At 49.0% G+C, this 17,628-nt stretch overlaps 1 non-coding gene across 1 annotated transcript; it reads left to right on the plus strand.

The window, feature by feature from the left end:
* Window positions 1-54: 54 nt before the first annotated feature.
* LOC129060244 (small nucleolar RNA ZL8) lies at window positions 55-137 on the plus strand. The gene has a single exon (XR_008526788.1). It is a non-coding gene; the product is annotated as a small nucleolar RNA ZL8 (small nucleolar RNA).
* The last annotated feature ends 17,491 nt before the right edge of the window (window positions 138-17,628 follow it).

Below are 17,628 nucleotides of genomic sequence, written 5' to 3' on the forward strand. Positions count from 1 at the left end.
GAGAGCCATGCCTGTTCTTCCTTGCTATGGTGAGCAGCCTTTGTTTTGGCTCAGTGGGAGTGGTAATGATGATCTGCTTGGACAAGAGTCTCTGAGGTTTTCTCTGAGGATCTTTGAACCCACCTGATCCACCTTCATCCTGCTGGGAATCTCCTGTAATTCATGTTTTTATGGCCAGTTACTTACATGATGAGGTTTAATTCAAGGTACAGAGGTAAGCAGGGATGTAGCATGGCCAGAGCAGCAGCAAAGGCGGGGAGGTGCCACACATTTTTAATAAATTGATCTCTAGAGAACTGACTGTCATGAGCACAGCATCAAGGGGGATGGTGCTTAAGCCATTCATGAGGAATCCACCCCAGTGATCCATTACAATTCAATATGAGATTTGGTGGGGAGACAGATCTAAACTGTATTACAGAGTCTCACTTTGTGCACAGGCTGGTCTTCAACTCCTGCCTCAGTGAGCCACTGTGCCCCACCCCAACATGTTTTGTGTGTTTTTTGAGATTGTCTGCTCTGTCAACCAGGCTGGAGTGCAGTGGTATGCTCTTGGATTACTGCAGCCTCTGCCTCAGCCTCCCAAGTAGCTGGGATTACATGCATGTGCCACCAGGCCTGGCTAATTTTTGTATTTTTAGTAGAGGGTTTCACCATGTTGGCCGGGCTGGTCTTGAACTCCTGACCAAGAGATCCGCCCACCTCGACCTCCCAAAGTGCTGAGATTACAGGTGTTAGTCACCGAGCCCAGTCCGCAACATGTATTTTTATTTATTTTTTGTTTGAGATGGAGTTTCGCTTTGTCGCCCAGGCTGGAGTGCAGTGGCACATTCTCAGCTCATTGTAACCTCAGCCTCCCGAGTACTTGGGATTACAGGCATGCGCCACCATGCCCAGCTAATTTTGTATTTTTAGTAGAGATGGGAGTTTCACCATGTTGGTCTTGAACTCCTGATCTCAGGTGATTTGCCTGCCCTGGCCTCCCAAAGTGCTGGGATTACAGGTGTGAGCCATAGCGTCTGACAATTTTATTCTATTTTTTGAGACAGTCTTGCTCTGTCACCCAGGCTGGAGTGCAGCGGTGCAATCACAGCTCACTGCAGCCTCAACTTCCTGGGTGGAAGCTCACCTCTCACCTCACCCTTGGAGTAGCTAATGACTTACAGGCATGCACCACTATCCCCAGCTACTTTTTTTTTTTTTTTAATTTGAGGATGGGTGCGGTGGCTCATGCCTGTAATCTCAGCTCTTTGGGAGGCCAAGGTGGGTGGATCACCTGAGGTCAGGAGTTGAAGACCAGCCTGGCCAACACGGTGAAACCCTGTCTTTACTGAAAATACAAAAATTAGCCTGGGCATGGGTGGCGGGCGCCTGTAATTCCAGCTACTTGGGAGGCTGAGGCAGGAGAATCACTTGAACCTGGGAGGTGGAGGTTGCAGTGAGCTGATATGGCGCCATTGCACTTCACCCTGGGCAACAGAGCAAGACTCCATCTCAAAAAAAAAAAAAGCTGTAGATAATGGGGTCCCACTATGGTGCTCAAGCTGGTCTGAAACTCCTGGGCTCAAGTGATTGTCCTGCCTTGGCCTCCCAACACTTCTCTTGCCTTGGCCTCCCAAAGTGTTGGAATTGACAGGCGTGAGCTGCCATGCCCAGCCTTAGCTTTTATTGTAGATTTAAGGGGTATATGTGCAGTTTTGTTACTTGGGTTTGTTGTATGATGCTGAGGTTTGGGGTAGGATTATCCCCATCACCCAGGTAGTGGGCATAGTACCCAATAGTTATTAAACCTTTGCTCCATTTCCTCTCCCCAGTGTCTGTTGCCATCTTTATGTCCATGTATACTCAACATTTAGCTCCCACTTACAAGTGAGAACATATGGTATCTGGTTTTCTATTCTGTATTGATTCACTGAGGATCATGGCCTGTGGTTGCATCCATGTTGCTGCAAAGGATATGAAATCGTTCTTTTTTATTGGTGTATCTTATATAGTTGTAATGTTCTTTTTATTATTTTTCAGGAATTTGCTGACACAAAGACTATCTTCTGCCTGGTGTTGGGCATATCCTAAGAACTTAGAACTTTCCTGTATTACCCTGTGTGAGCAGCTGTCACCTTATTGGGGGGAAAATGCCTGAAAATTAGGGGGCATTTCAAGTAGATAGCTTCTATTTCCTATATTTGTCTTATATACAAGTATTTGCTTTTATCAAAATAATTCCAATAAAACATTTTAAAGTAAAGAAGATGTGGTTTGGTCTCAGTGAAAACAATGGTACAAAAAGATTAAGGGGGTTGGGTGCAAGTTGCTCATGCCTATAATCCCACCACTTTGGGAGGCCGAGGTGGGTGGATCACAAGGTCAGGAGATCGAGATTATCCTGGCCAACATGGTGAAACCCTGTCTCTACTAAAACAAACAAAAAAAGGACAAAAATTCGCTGGGCGTGGTGATGCATACCTGTAATCCCAACTACTTGGGAGGCTGAGGCAGGAGAATGGCTTTGAACCAGGGAGTCCGAGGTTGCAGTGAGCTGAGATTGTGCCACTGCACCTCCAGCCTGGCGACAGTGAGGCTCCGTCTTCAAAAAGAAGTGAAAGGTGAAGCCCTGTGAGTTAGTTAATGCTAAGAGTTAGGCTTAACTCTTAAGCCTAATATTAGAGATTCTTGGTTGGGTGACATAGTATTATGTATAATACACTAGACTTTTGACAATCATTTGAGGTGGTATTTTTTTGGCAGGGGAGGAGGTGGAGTTTCGCCCTTGTTGCCCATGCTGGAGTGCAATGGCAAAATCTTGCCTCACTGCAACCTCTGCATCTTGAGTTCAAGTGATTCTCCTGCCTCACGGCCTCCTGAGTAGCTGGGATTTACAGGCGCCCGGCAACTCCCCTAGCTATTTTTTGTATTTTTAGTAGAGACAAGGTTTCACCATGTTGGCCAGGCTGGTCTCGAACTCCTGACCTCAGGTGATCCACCCACCTCAAGCCATCTGCCTGCCTCAGCTTCTCAAAGTGTTGGGATTACAGGCGTGAGCCACTGCGCCTGGCCGAATTTGAGTTTTTTTAAATGATTGTAAAGTATCCACGGCTACCCAATTAGCCATCTCTTTTTTTTTTTTTTTTTTTTTTTTTTTTTTTTGAGATAGTTACACTTCGTCACCTGGGCTGGAATATAGTGGCGCAGTTTGGGCTCACTGCAGCCTCTCCCTGAGTTCAAGTGATTTTCGTGCCTCGGCGTTCCCAGTAGCTAGGGCTACAGCTGCATACCTTATTTTTGTATTTTTCGTAGAGATGGGGGTTTCACCATATTGGCCAGGGTGGTTTTGAACTCCTGACCTTAAGTGATGTACCCGGCCAGAACATTACCAATAACTTTGAAACAGACCTGTCTGATTCAGTTTCTCTTTTTCTTCTTCCTACTTGGAGAATTAACTGGGTATATCATCCTCTGGCTTTTCTTAATAGTTTTACTGAGTGCATTCCTAAACAATGTATCATTTTAATTTTGCATATCTTTTGAATTTTGTAAAAATGGAATGATTCACCAGACACAGGAGACAACATTTTTCTTTTTTGGGGGGATGGAGTCTCGCACTGTCACCCAGGCTGGAGTGCAGTGGCGCGATCGACTCGCTGCAATCTCCGCCTCCCAGGTTCACCCCATTATTCTGCCTCAGCCTCCCGAGTCACTGGGACTACAGGCGCCTGTCACCATGCCCAGCTAATTTTTTGTATTTCTAGTAGAGATGGGGGTTTCACCATGTTGGCCAGGCTGGTCTCGAACTCCCGACCTTGTGATTCACCCACCTCGGACTCCCAAAGTGCTGGCATTACAAACATGAGCCACCATGCCTGGCCCATTTTTCATTTTTCAAAAAGAATAAATCTTCATGTGTTGTACTGCAACTTTTTGCTTTTCCTGGGGCGGTGGACAGAGTCTTGCTCTGTTGCCAGGCTGGAGTGCAGTGGCGCGATAGCTCACTGCAACCTCCACCTCCCAGGTTCAAGCGATTTCTCCGCCTCAGCCTCCCGAGTAGCTGGGACCACAGGCGTGCACCACCATGCCCAGCTAATTTTTGTATTTTTACTAGAGACGGGGTTTCACCACGTTGGCCAAGATGGTCTCCATCTCCTAGCCTCACCATCCGCCCGCCTCGGCCTCCCAAAATGCTGGGATTACAGGCGTGAGCCACCACGCCTGACATTTACTTATTTCATTTATCTATTTGTGAGACGGAGTCTCGCTGTGTCGCCCAGGCAGCGTGCAGTGGCGCGATCTCGGCTCACTGCAAGCTCTGCCTCCCAGGTTCAAGCCATTCTCTTGCCTCAGCCTCCGGAGTAGCTGGGACTAGAGGCGCCCAACTAATTTTTTTGTATTTTTAGTAGAGACCGGGTTTCATTGTGTTAGCCAGGATGGTTTGGATCTCCTGACCTCGTGATACACCCGCCTTGGCCTCCCAAAGTGCAGGGATTACAGGCGTGAGCCATCGCGCCCGGCCTTTTTTATTTTTTGAGACAGTTTTGCTCTTGTTCCCCAGGCTGGAGTGCAGTGGCACTATCTTGGCTCACCACAACCTCTGCCTCCTGGGTTCAAGCGATTCTCCTGCCTTAGCCTCCCAAGTAGCTGGGATTATGTGCCACCACGCCCGGCTAATTTTGTATTTTTATTAGAGATGGGGTTTATCCGTGTTGGTCAAGCTGGTCTCCCGAACTCAGGTGATTCGCCAGCCTCAGCCTCTGAAAGTGAAAGTGCTGTGATTCTAGGCCAGAGCCACCACACCTGGCCTGCAACTTTTTTTGTTGTTCATGTATTTTCCTGTAGTTCATTTGGAGTCCACCCTTCCATACACATTTGTGGACATAAAAAACTTCAGGGCCTGGCATGGTGGCTCACACTTGTAATCGCAGCTGAGGCGGACAGATCACCTGAGGTCAGGGGTTAGGGAGTGAAACCCCATCTCTACTAAAAAAATATAAAACAGGGCCAGGCTCACACCTGTAATCCCAGCACTTTGGGAGGCTGAGGTGGGCAGATCACGAGGTCAGGAGATCAAGACCATCCTGTCTAACACGGTGAAACCCCGTCTCTACTGAAAATACAAAAAATTGGCTGGGCGTGGTGGCGGGCGCCTGTAGTCCCAGCTACGCCGGAGGCTGAGGCAGGAGAATGGCGTGAACCTGGGAGATGGAGCTTGCAGTGAGTCGAGATCGCACCACTGCACTCCAGCCTGGGCGACAGAGTGAGACTCCATCTCAAAAAAAAAAAAAAAAAAATACAATTAGGGCCAGGCGTGGTGGCTCACGCCTGTAATCCCAGCACTTTGGGAGGCCGAGGCGGGTGGATCACCTAAGGTCAGGAGTTCGAGACCAGCCTGGCCAACGTGGCAAAACCCTGTCTCTACTAAAAATACAAAAATAAATTAGCCGGGTGTGGTGGCACGCGCCTGTAATCCCAGCTACTCGGGAGGCTGATGCAGGAGAATCACTTGAACCTGGCAGGCAGAGGTTGCAGTGAGCTGAGATCGTGCCATTACGCTCCAGCCTGGGCAACAAGAATGAAACTACATCTCAAAATACATACATACATACATACATACATACATACAGTTAACCGGGCATGGTGGCATTCGCCTGTAATCCCAGCTACTTGGGAGGGTGAGGCATGAGAATTGCTTGAACCTGAGAGGTGGAGGTTGCAGTGAACCAAGATGGCACCACTGCACTCCAGCCTGGGTGACAGAGTGAGACTGTTTCAAAAAGATTCAGGAGCCAGACTGAACACTTACTGCTAGGTTAACTTTGGCTAAGTTCCTCAGTGATTCCCACAACAATTTCCTCATTTGTAAATAGACAAGAGAGTTCCTACCCACCCTCTTTTTTTTTTTTTTTTTGTCTTCAGTAGTAGAGATAGGGTTTCACCATGTTGGCCAGGCTGGTCTCAAACTCCTGACTCCAAGTGATTCACCCACCTCCCAAAGTGTTGGGATTACAGGTGTGAGCCACCGCACCGGGCCTACCCTCTCTTTTTTTTGAGACAGGGTGTCACTGTTGCCCAGGCTCCAGTACAGTGGCAAGATTACAGCTCACTACAGCCTTGACCTCCTGGGCTCAAGTGATTCTCCCACCTCAGCCTCTGAAGTAGCTGGAACTACAGGTGCTCCATGATGCCCAGCTAATTTTTTTTTTTTTTTTGAGAGAGAATCTTGCTTTGTCGCCCAAGCTGGAGTGCAGTGGTGCAATCTCGGCTCACTGCAAGCTCCACCTCCCGGGTTCACGCCATTCTCCTGCCTCAGCCTCCCGAGTAGCTGGGACTACAGGCACCCACCACCACGCCCAGCTAATTTTTTGTATTTTTAGTAAAGACGGGGTTTCACCGTGTTAGCCAGGATGGTTTCGATCTCCTGACCTCGTGATCCACCCGCCTTGGCCTCCCAAAGTGCTGGGATTACAGGCGTGATGAGCCACCGTACCTGGCTTTTTTTTTTTTTTTTTTGAGATGGAGTCTTGCTCTGTCACCCAGGCTGGAGTGCAGTGGCGCGATCTTGGCTCACTGCAAGCTCTGCCTCCCAGGTTCACACCATTCTCCTGCGTCAGCCTCCCGAGTAGCGAGAACTACAGGCGCCGGCCACCACGCCTGGCTAATTTTTTTGTATTTTAGGTAGAGACAGGGTTTCGCCGTGTTAGCCAGGATGGTCTCGATCTCCTGACCTCATGATCTACCTGCCTCGGCCTCCCAAAGTGCTGGGATTACAGGTGAGCCACCACGCCCAGCCATGCCCAGCTAATTTTTAAATTTTTTATACAGTGAAGGTTTCACTATATTGCTTGACTGGTGTCTAACTCCTGAAATCAAATGATCTACCTGCTTTGGCCTCCCCAAATGCTGAGATTACAAGCTTGAGCCACCAAGCCCGGCCTATCCCGTCTCTAACAAAAAAGAAGCATAGTGCGGTGGCTCACACCTGCAATCCCAGCACTGTGGGAGGCCATGGTGGGCAGATCTCTTGAACCCAGGAGTTTGAGACCAGTCTGCCTGGGCAATACGGTGAAATCCAGTTCCTACAAAAAAATTTAAAAATTAGCCGGGTGTGATGGCATGCCGTGGTTCAGCTACTTGGGAGGCTGAGGTGGGAGAATTGCTTGAGCCCTGGAAGTTGAGGCTGCAGTGAGCCATGATTGTGCCACTGCACTCCAATCTGGGCAACAGAGTGAGCCTTGTCTCTAAATAAATAAATGAAGAGGTAGAGTCATGCTCTGTTGCCCAGGCCTGACTTGAACTCCTGGGCTGAAGTGATCCTCCCGCCTCAGCTTCCTCAGTAGCTGGGGCAACAGGCAAGATATGCCACCATACTCAGCTTTGTTGGTTTCATTTCCTGTCTCCAAGGGTCTCTTCTGCATTCCCCTGCCCTTTGTATGGTTCAAGTCCTCCCCTGTGTGGTGGGTGCTAATCCCAGGTTTGGGGTATAAGACTGAGCTACAGCCATGGTGAAGATGGTCATGTGAACTTCTTTTCTCACACAGTGGTGATGCTGAAAGACCTCAACCCCAAAATGCTATTTTTCTCATTTCTTCTTCTTTTTTTTTTTTTGAGACGGAGTCTCGCTCTGTTGCCCAGGCTGGAGTGCAGTGGCGCGATCTCGGCTCACTGCAAGCTCCGCCTCCCGGGTTCACGCCAGTCTCCTGCCTCAGCCTCCCGATTAGCTGGGAATACAGGCGCCCACCACTATGCCCGGCTAATTTTTTGTATATTTAGTAGAGACGGGGTTTCACCATGTTAGCCAGGGTGGTCTCGATCTCCTGACCTCGTGATCCACCCGCCTCAGCCTTCCAAAGTGCTGGGATTACAGGTGTGAGCCACCGCCGGCCTATTTTCCTCATTTCTTTAGGCCCCATTTCCATACCAGGAGTGGAGCAACTTCAGTAATAAACAGTCCTCCTTCCCATCCCCCCAGGCTGAACTCCCCAGCTTGCAGTTACTCTAATACTAGCCTGCTACTTCAGCTACTGTAGGCAGTGAGCCTCCTAAGGCTTGGCCTCAGCCTGTCTCCCCACAGAAATAGGAGACAGGAATCCTTGGAATCCTTACCCACTGGCCAGTGTGCTGGCCCTCCAGGTGACACCTCTACCTGCCAGTTGCTTAGGCTAGACCCTTGGAATCTGCCTGACTCCTCTCCTGTTCTCACATGCTACATCTAATTTGTTCAGCAAATCATACTGTCTCTACCTTAGAAATGACACCAGGATCTGTGTCTCACACCTTTACTGCTACTCCCTCCTGGTGGGAGCCACCATTGGCTCTCGCCTAGACAACTGCAACTGTCTCCTACCTGGTCTCCTGGCTTCCACTGTTGCCCTGTTACAGGCTCTCTCCACACAGCAGCCAGAAGGTTCCTTCCAAATCAGGAGTCAGGTCATGTCTCCCCTCTTCTGAAGATCCTGTAACAGCTGCCATTTCACTCAGAGTAAAAGTCTCCATCTTACAAGGGCCACCCAACAAGGTCCTCCCAGTCTAGCTCCGTCAACTTTCTGACCTCATTTTCTACACCTGAGGTCAGGGGTTCGGGACCAGCCTGGCCAACATGGTGAAACCCCATTTCCACTCTGCTTTGGCCATGCTACAGAAACCTAGGAGCTTCTTGGAGCTCTTTTGTCAGTGTTCAAGGAGTAAAATTTCTACCCATTGGCCAGAGTCACAGCCGCAGGCTTTGTGGCGTATACCCAAACCTGCACCAACAGAACTCATGGATGGAATTTGCATCATTTGGGTTGTGAGGAAATTCCAGAGCCCAGAAATAACCTTAAAAACTTTTGGGGCTGGGTGCGGTGTCTCACGCCTGTAATTCCAGCACTTTGGGAGGCCAAAGCAGGTGGATCACTTGAGATCAGGAGTTTGAGACCAACCTGGCCAACATGGCGAAACCCTGTCTCTACTAAAAATACAAAAATTAGCCAAGTGTGGTGGTGCACACCTGTAATCCCAGCTACTCTGATGGCTGAGGCATGAGAATTGCTTGAATCCAGGAGGTGGAGGTCGCAGTCAGCTGAGATTGAATCCCTGCACTCCAGCCTGGGCAACAGCACGAGACTCTGTCTCAAAAAAAAAACAAAACCAACAACTAGTAGTATGTAATGTTTACATATTAGTTGTATGTAACATTAACATATGTTTACATACTGGTAGTATGTAAACATATGTAATGTGCCTGGCCTCTCGTTTCTTATTTTTGCACGTCTGAAATGTTTCTTAGTATCTTAAAAACATAGCTTGGGGGCTGGGTGTGGTGACTCATGCCTGTAATCCCAGCACTTTGGGAGGCCAAGGTGGGAGGATCACCTGAGCCCAGGAGTTCGAGACCAGCCTGGGCAATATTGCAAGATACCATCTCTTAAAAAAAAAAAAAAAAAAGATACACAATAAACAAGATAAACAGCAGACCAACTAAATGAAGAGTTAGTGAGTTGGAGGGAGAAATAATCCATAAGGTGGAGCAGAGAAATCAGAGGTGATATGAAAAGAAAGTTTTGAAACATGAAGGATGGAATGAGATGCTCCAACTCCAGAGCTGCTTTGGTTTTGTTTTTGTTTTTGTTTTTGAGATGGAGTCTTGCTCTGTTGCCCAGGCTGGAGTGTAGTGGCATGATCTCAGCTCACTACGCCTCCCAGGTTCAAGCGATGCTCCTGACTCAGCCTCCTGAGTAGCTGGGATTACAGGTGCGTGCCACCACGTCTGGCTAATTTTTGTATTTTTAGTAGAGACAAGGTTTCACCGTGTTGGTCAGGTTGGTCTTGAACTTCTGACCTTGTGATTCGCCTGCCTCGGCCTCCCAAAGTGCTGGGACTACAGGCGTGAGCCACTGCACCCAGCCTACTTTGTTTGTTACATGGATTTGTTACCTGCAGCCAGAACAGCCACAGAGCCATCATGAGCTCTGCTGCTCAATGGCGTACAGGGGTACCTGGTTTTTAGCATCTCAGGCCCATCTGTTAGTTTGTTTATTGTAGTACTTTCTTTTCATTAGCATTCTACTTTCCCATTTTTTTTTTTTGTAGGGGGACAGGGTCTCACTGTGTTGCCCAGGCTGGAGTGTACTGGAGCCATCTTGGCTCACTGCAGCCTCTGCCTCCTGAGCCACCAAGCCTGGTTTTTTTTTTGTTTTTTTTTTAAATTCTTGTGTTATTTTCCAAACACTATATAAAGAAACAAATTATCCTAAGAGTTAAAGTACCTGCTGACTCTTGAAATGTTAAATTGCCTCCAGTCAGGTGAACCTCAGGTGGAAGTAGGTCACATTCTAGGCTGGCTGTTGCCTGTCTTAAATTCTAAAGAATGTAGTGAAGATAAAGATGTCAGCTGATAATCCCCAGTTATTTACTGATGGCAGAAAATAAACTGGGAAGGGGGAGCCTTCTTCAAAGGGCCTTGCGGCATTAGCTGGTACCACCTTGAAACAGGGAGCAAGTCCCATCTCCTAGTGCCACCCAGGGAATACCTGTGCTCCACACTGGGTTGACTGCCTCTAAAAGAGGCAGAGGAACTATTATAAAACAAAAAAAACTTTTAAAAGTTTTGGTCAGGCGTGGTGGCTAATGTCTGTAATCCCACCACTTTGGGAGACCAAGGCAGAAGGATTACTGGAGTGCAGGAGTTTGAGGCCAGCCTGGGTGGAGACCACTTCTCTACAAAATTAAAAAATTAGGTGTACTCCCAAGCACCTGTAGTCCCAGCTACTTGGGAGGCTGAGATGGAAGGATCACTTGAGCCCAGAAGGTCGAGGCTACAGAGAGCCATGATTGTTCCACTCACTGCTCTCCAGCCCGTGCGACAGACCAAGACCCTGTATCTAAAAGGAAGAAAAAAGAAAATTGGCAAAAACAATGATATTAGCATCTGTATGTACTTATATTTGGTAGGATCATTTCAAAGTATATTAAATAGATTATGACATTTTATCCCTTTGTATTTGAGCATGCATCTCCAAAAAATAAGGATGTTCATCTGCATATTCACAATACTATTATACCTGAGAAAAGTAAATTTAATTCCCTAATAGCACTTAATATTCAGGCCAGGTACCATGGCTCACACCTGTAGCCCCAGCACTTTGGAAGGCCAAGGTTGGTGGATTGCTTGAGCCCAGGAGTTCAAGACCAGCCTGGGCAACATGGCGAGACCTCATGTCTTCAAAAAATACAAAAATTAGCAGGTGTGGTGGCACGTGCCTGTGGTTCCAACTACTTGCGGGGCTGAGGTGGGAGGATTGCTTGAGCCTGGGAGGTCAAGGCTGAAGTGAGCTATGATTGCACCACTGCACTCCAGGCTGGGTGACAGAGTGAGACCCTGTCTTTAAAAGAAGTGTGTTGTTGAGCACAGTGGCTCATGCCTGTAATCCCAGCACTTTGGGAGGCGGAGGCAGGTGGATAACCTGAGGTCAGGAGTTTGAGAACAGCCTGGCCAACATGGAGAAACTCCATCTCTACTAAAAATACAAAAATTAGCCGGGTGTGGTGGTAAACACCTGTAATCCCAGCTACTCTTGAGAGTCTGAGGCAGGAGAATTACTTGAATCTGGGAGTCAGAGGTTGCAGTGAGCTGAGATCATGCCACTGCACTCTAGCCTGGGTGACAGAGCGAGACTCTGTCTCAAAAAAAAAAAAAAAAAAAAATGTGTGTGTGAGTGGGGCTAGGGGGAGAGAGTGAGAGAGTAGAGGAGGAAAAAGTTTAAAACAGTTTGGGAGTTTGGAGAGTTTTTCGTGAAACACAGACTCATCAACCTTTTTATTTTTTCACTCTAATTTTTTTTTTTCTTCAGACAGTCTTGCTCTGTTGCCCAGGCTGTGGTGCAGTGGCACCATCTCGGCTCACTGCAAGCTCTGCCTTCTGGGTTTACTCCATTCTCCTGCCTCAGCTTCCCAAGTAGCTGGGACTACAGGCTCCTGCCACCACGCCCGGCTAATATTTTGTATTTTTAGTAGAGACAGGGTTTCACCGTGTTAGCCAGGATGGTCTGGATCTCCTGACCTTGTGATCCACCCACCTTGGCCTCCCAAAGTGCTGGGATTACAGGCGTGAGCCACCGTGCCTGGCCTAAAAAAATTTTTTTACAAAAGTATTTGACCTAATGTGCTGTGGGTTTCTTGTTTGTTTTTGAGACAAGGTCTTGCCCTGTCACCCAGGTTTGAGGGCAGTGGTGCAGTCTTGGTTCACTACAGCCTCTACCTCCTGGGCTCAAGTGATCCTCTCACCTCAGTTTCCCATGTAGCTGAAACTACAGGTGTGGGCCACTGCCCCAGCTAATTTTTAAATTTTTTGTAGAGATGAGGTCTTGCCATGTTGCCCAGGCTGGTCTCAAACTCCTGGGCTCAAGTGATCTGCCCATCTTGGCCTTCCAAAGTACTGGGACTGGGATTACAGGCATGAGCCACCGCCTCTGGCCAGCTTTTTTTTTTTTGAGATGGAGTTTCGCTCTTGTTGCCCAGGTTGGAGTGCAATGGTGGGATCTCAGCTCACTGCAACCTCCATCTCCTGGGTTCAAGCGATTCTCCTGCCTCAGCCTCCCAAGTAGCTGGGATTACAGGCATGCACCACCATGCCCAGCCAATTTTGTATTTTTTAACAGAATTTTTTTTTTTGAGACAGAGTTTCACTCTGTTGCCCAGGCTGGAGTGCAGTGGCGTGATCTCGGCTCACTTCAGCCTTCCCCTCTCGGGTTCAAGCGATTCTCCTGCCTCAGCCTCCCGAGTAGCTGGGATTACAGGCACGCACCACCACGCCTGGCTAATTTTTGTATTTTTAGTAGAGACGGGGGTTTCACCGTGTTGGCCAGGCCAGTCTCGAACTCCTGACCTCAGGTGATCCGCCCGCCTTGGCCTCCCAAAGTGCTGGGTGGCATGAGCCACCGTGCATAGCCTAATTTTGTATTTTTAGTAGAAACTGGGTTTCTCCATGTTGGTCAGGCTGGTCTTGAACTCCTGACCTCAGGTGATTTGCCCGCCTTGGCCTCCCAAAATGCTGGGATTACAGACATGAGCCACCGCGCCTGGCCTTTTTTTTTTTTTTTTTTGAGACAGAGTCTCGCTGTGTCACCAGGCTGGAGTGCAGTGGTGTGATCTCGGCTTGCTGCAACCTCTGCCTCCCAGGTTCAAGCGATTCTTCTGCCTCAGCCTCCCAAGTAGCTGAGACTACAGGGGCATGCCACCATGCCTAGCTAATTTTTGTATTTTAGTAGAGACTAGCCTGGTCAACATGGTGAAAACCCATCTCTACTAAAAATACAAAAAATTAGCCAGGTGTGGTGGTGGGCACCTATAATCCCAAATACTTAGGAGGCTGAGGCAGGAGAATCACTTGAACCTGGGACGCAGAGGTTGCAGTGAGTCGAGATCACGCCACTGCACTCCAGCCTGCCTGGGCAACAGAGCAAGACTCTGTCTCAAAAAAAAAAAAAAAAAAAAATCCCAGAATATTACGAAAAGGAAGACCTATACTTCTACTGTGGTAATTTGAGTCTGTTGTGGTTTTTTGTTGTTGTTGTTGTTCAAAAGATGTCCAAGTCGTTGCTTTGATCTTCCTTCCGAATCCTTTCTTGGGCAAAAATTATTAGATGGCTATGGGTGGGCAGGCCTGTAACTCTAGCACTTTGGGAGGCTGAGTAGGTGGGGTGGTCAAGGATCACTTGAGCCCAGGAGTTTAAGACCAGCCTGGGCAACATAGTGGGACCCTGTTTCTACAAAAATAAAAATATTAGCTGGGCTTGGTGGCACGTGCCTGTAGTCCCAGCTACTCAGGAGGCTGAGGTGGGAGGATTGCTTGAACCCAGGAGGTCAAGGTGCAGTGAGCTGTGATGATGCTACTGCACTCCAGCCTGGGTGACAGAGTAAGACCCTGCCTCAAAAAAAAAAAAAACAACAAAAAAAAACTGACTTTTTCCTATTCCCTCCTTGTCATGACTTTTGGTTGGAAGGATTACATTAGCAAAAAAGTATCCATGGTCCCTGGTCCCTGGTGTTTGCTGTTCAGGTCAGGGTTCATTGTTACTGTCTCTTTCCTTTATTTAAGGGACAGCTGAGAAGACAGACAGAGCCTGAGCTGGGTTGATCCTAAGCAAAGGGGCTGGGAGTGGGGATGAATGTGTGAAGGGAAGGAGGGCCATGCAAGGTGAAAGGGGATGTTGGGGAAGGGGTTTCATGCTAGAATTTGGCTGCTGATCCAGCAGGCACACACCAGGCTATGATGTGCAAACTCCACTGTAAAAAGAAAACAAAACTTCAGGACTCTAAGTTTATGCCAAGGGGGAAGTTAAGCCTTGGAGACTGAGTCATGTAGCATGTTTGCAATTCTGCTTCTTACAGACTCTCTTCCTCATTGCTCTTGTTTTGTAATGAGACCTCCTTTCCAATCACTGATCTTTGTTGTAGATTAACTGCCTCCTTTATTGTCCTGTACCTGACTCAGACCAGATGGCACCCAAGACCCCATGACTATTGCATCTTCAGTGTGGAATGTAAAAAACACCTTCCCCCACCCCCCAAAAAAGAAAAAAAATTTGACTAATCAGATCATTGTAACTGTGCAATAAGCCTTACCATAGAACTGAGAGGTGACAGCATGCTGACAGCCCTCGCAGCCCTTGCTCGCTCTCGGCGCCTCCTCGGCCTCTACGCCCATTCTGGCCGCGCTTGAGGAGCCCTTCAGCCCGCCACTGCACCGTGGGAGCCCTTCTCTGGGCTGGCCGAGGCCGGAGCCGGCTCCCTCGGCTTGCGGGGAGGTGTGGAGGGAGAGGCGCGGGCGGGAACCCGAGCTGCACGCGGCGCTTGTGGGCCAGCGCGAGTTCCGGGTGGGCGTGGGCTCGGCCGCCCACACTCGGAGTGGCCGGCTGGCCCGCAAGCCCCGGGCAGTGAGGGGTTTAGCACCTGGGCCAGCAGCTGTTGTGCTCAATTTCTCGCCAGGCCTTAGCTGCCTCCCCACAGGGTAGTGCTGGGGACCTGCGGCCCGCCATGCCTGAGCCCCGCCCCCGCCGTGGGCTCCTGCGCTGCCAGAGCCTCCCCGACGAGCGCCGCCCCCTGCTCCAGGGCCCCCAGTCCCATCAACCTCTCAAGGGCTGAGGAGTGCAAGCGCATGGCGCGGACCGGCAGGCAGCTCCACCTGCGGCCCCAGTGTGGGATCCACTGGGTGAAGGCAGCTGGGCTCCTGAGGCTGGTGGGGACTTGGAGAACCTTTATGTCTAGCTAAGGGATTGTAAGTACACCAATCGGCACTCTGTATCTAGCTCAAGGTTTGTAAATACACCAATCAGCACCCTGTCTAGCTCAGGGTTTGTGAATGCACCAATCGACACTGTATCTAGCTAATCTAGTGGGGACGTGGATAACTACTTCTGTGTGGATACTCTATCTAGCTAATCTAGCTAATCTAGTGGGGACATGGAGAACTTTTGTGTCTAGCTCAGGGATTGTAAACGTACCAATCAGCAAGCACCCTGTCAAAACGGACCAATCAGCTCTCTGTAAAACAGACCAATCAGCTGTCTGTAAAATGGACCAATCAGCAGGATGTGGGTGGGGCCAGATAAGGGTATAAAAGCAGGCTGCCCGAGCTAGCAGTGGCAACCTGCTGTAGTCACCTTCCTCCCTGTGGAAGCTTTCTTCTTTCGCTGTTTGTAATAAATCTTGCTGCTGGTCACTCTTTGGGTCCACACTGCCTTTGTGAGCTGTAACACTGTGAAGGTCTGCAGCTTCACTCCTGAAGCCAGCGAGACCACGAACCCACTGGGAGGAACAAACAACTCCGGACGCCCTGCCTATAAGAACCCTAACACTCACCGCGAGGGTCTGCAGCTTCATTCTTTAAGTCAGTGAGACCAAGAACCCACCAATTCAGGACACACAACGATGTTGAAATTTTGGTAAGCTTCCATAAACTTTGTCTATATAATGATCCCAAACTTCTACACTTTGGAACATGGACTTCTATTTGGAATCTGCACCTCTAGGTAGACCACTTCCTCAACATTTGCACTTGGATAAACTCTTTAAACTAGATTCTAAGCCTGGTACAGTGGTACATGCCTGAAGTCCCAGTTACTCTGGGAGGCTGAGGCAGTAGGATCCCTTGAACCTCGGAGTCTGAATCTAACCTGGGCAACGTAGCAAGACTCCATCTCTAAAACAAAGACAACACCACTAGATTCTCAGCTTTTGTTTAAGACAGAGTCTCGCTCTGTCTCCCAGACTGGATGGAGTGCAGTGGTACCATGTCGGCTCACTGTAACCTCTGCCTCCCGGGTTCAAGCGATTCTCCTTCATCAGTCTCCTGAATAGCTGGGACTACAGGTGTGACCCACAAGGCCCAACTAATTTTTGTATTTTTAGTAGAGACGGGGTTTCACCATGTTGACCAGGATGGTCTTGAACTCCTGACCTCAGGTGATCCGCCTGCCTCTGCCTCCCAAAGTGCTGGGATTACAGGTGTGAGCCACAGCGCCCAGCCTAGATTCTGAACTTTTTAATTACAATTTTTTAGATTGATACCACTTACCCCGATTTTTTTTTTGTTTGTTTGTTTGTGGCAGAGTCTCGCTCCATAGCCCAGGCTGGAGTGCAATGGCATGATCTCAGCTCACTGCAACCTCCGCCTCCCAGATTCAAGCGATTCTCCTGCCTCAGCCTCCCGAGTAGCTGGGATTGTAGGTGCCTGCCACCACGTCTGGCTAATTTTTTTAATTTTTAGTAGAGACAGTGTTTCACCATGTTGGCCAGACTGGGCTCGAACTCCTGACCTCAAGTGATCCCCCTGTCTCAGCCTTCCAAAGTGCTAGGATTACAGGCGTGAGGCACCGTGCCCAGCCAACTTGCCCCAATTTTTAAATAACTTATTTTATTTTTTAAATATTTCCTTGGCCGGGTGTGGTGGCTCACGCTTGTAAACCCAGCACTTTGGGAGGCTGAGGCGGGCGTATTGTCTGAGGTCAGGAGTTCGAGACCAGTCTGGCCAACATGGTGAAACCCGGTCTCTACTAAAAATACCAAAAATTAGCTGGGCATGGTGGCAGGCACCTGTAATCCCAGCTACTTAGGAGGCTGAGGCAGGGGAATTGCTTGAACCAGCGACGTGGAGGTTGCGGTGAGCCAAGATTGCGCCACTGTACTCCAGCCTGGGCAACAGAGCGCGAGACTCCGTCTCAAAAAAAAAAAATTTCTTCGCAGAGTAGAGCTAACTCATAAGCAGTGTGCCCAGAGTCGGCCCACTTTGTCCCATTGGTACAAACAAGCTCTTTTCCCTTTCAGTCTCCTGCCACTTCTCCCAATCTTTCTTGTGTATTTATTTATTTATTTTTAGATGAAGTCTCGCTCTGTCTTCCAGGCTGGAGGGCAGTGGCATAATCTCGGCTCACTGCAACCTCTGCCTCCCAGGTTCAAGTGAGTCTCCTGCCTCAGGCTCCCTAGTAGTTGGGACTACAGGCGTGTGCCACCACATCCGGCTAATATTTGTATTTTTAGTAGAGATGGGGTTTTATCATGTTGGCCAGGCTGGTCTAGAACCCCTGACCTCATGATCTGCCCACCTCGGCCTCCCAAAGTGCTGGGATTACAGGTGTGAGCCACTGTGCCTGACCCTTCCCTGTG

This window comes from Pongo abelii, chromosome 5 (genome assembly GCF_028885655.2).
Source record: "Pongo abelii isolate AG06213 chromosome 5, NHGRI_mPonAbe1-v2.0_pri, whole genome shotgun sequence".
NCBI lineage: Eukaryota > Metazoa > Chordata > Mammalia > Primates > Hominidae > Pongo > Pongo abelii.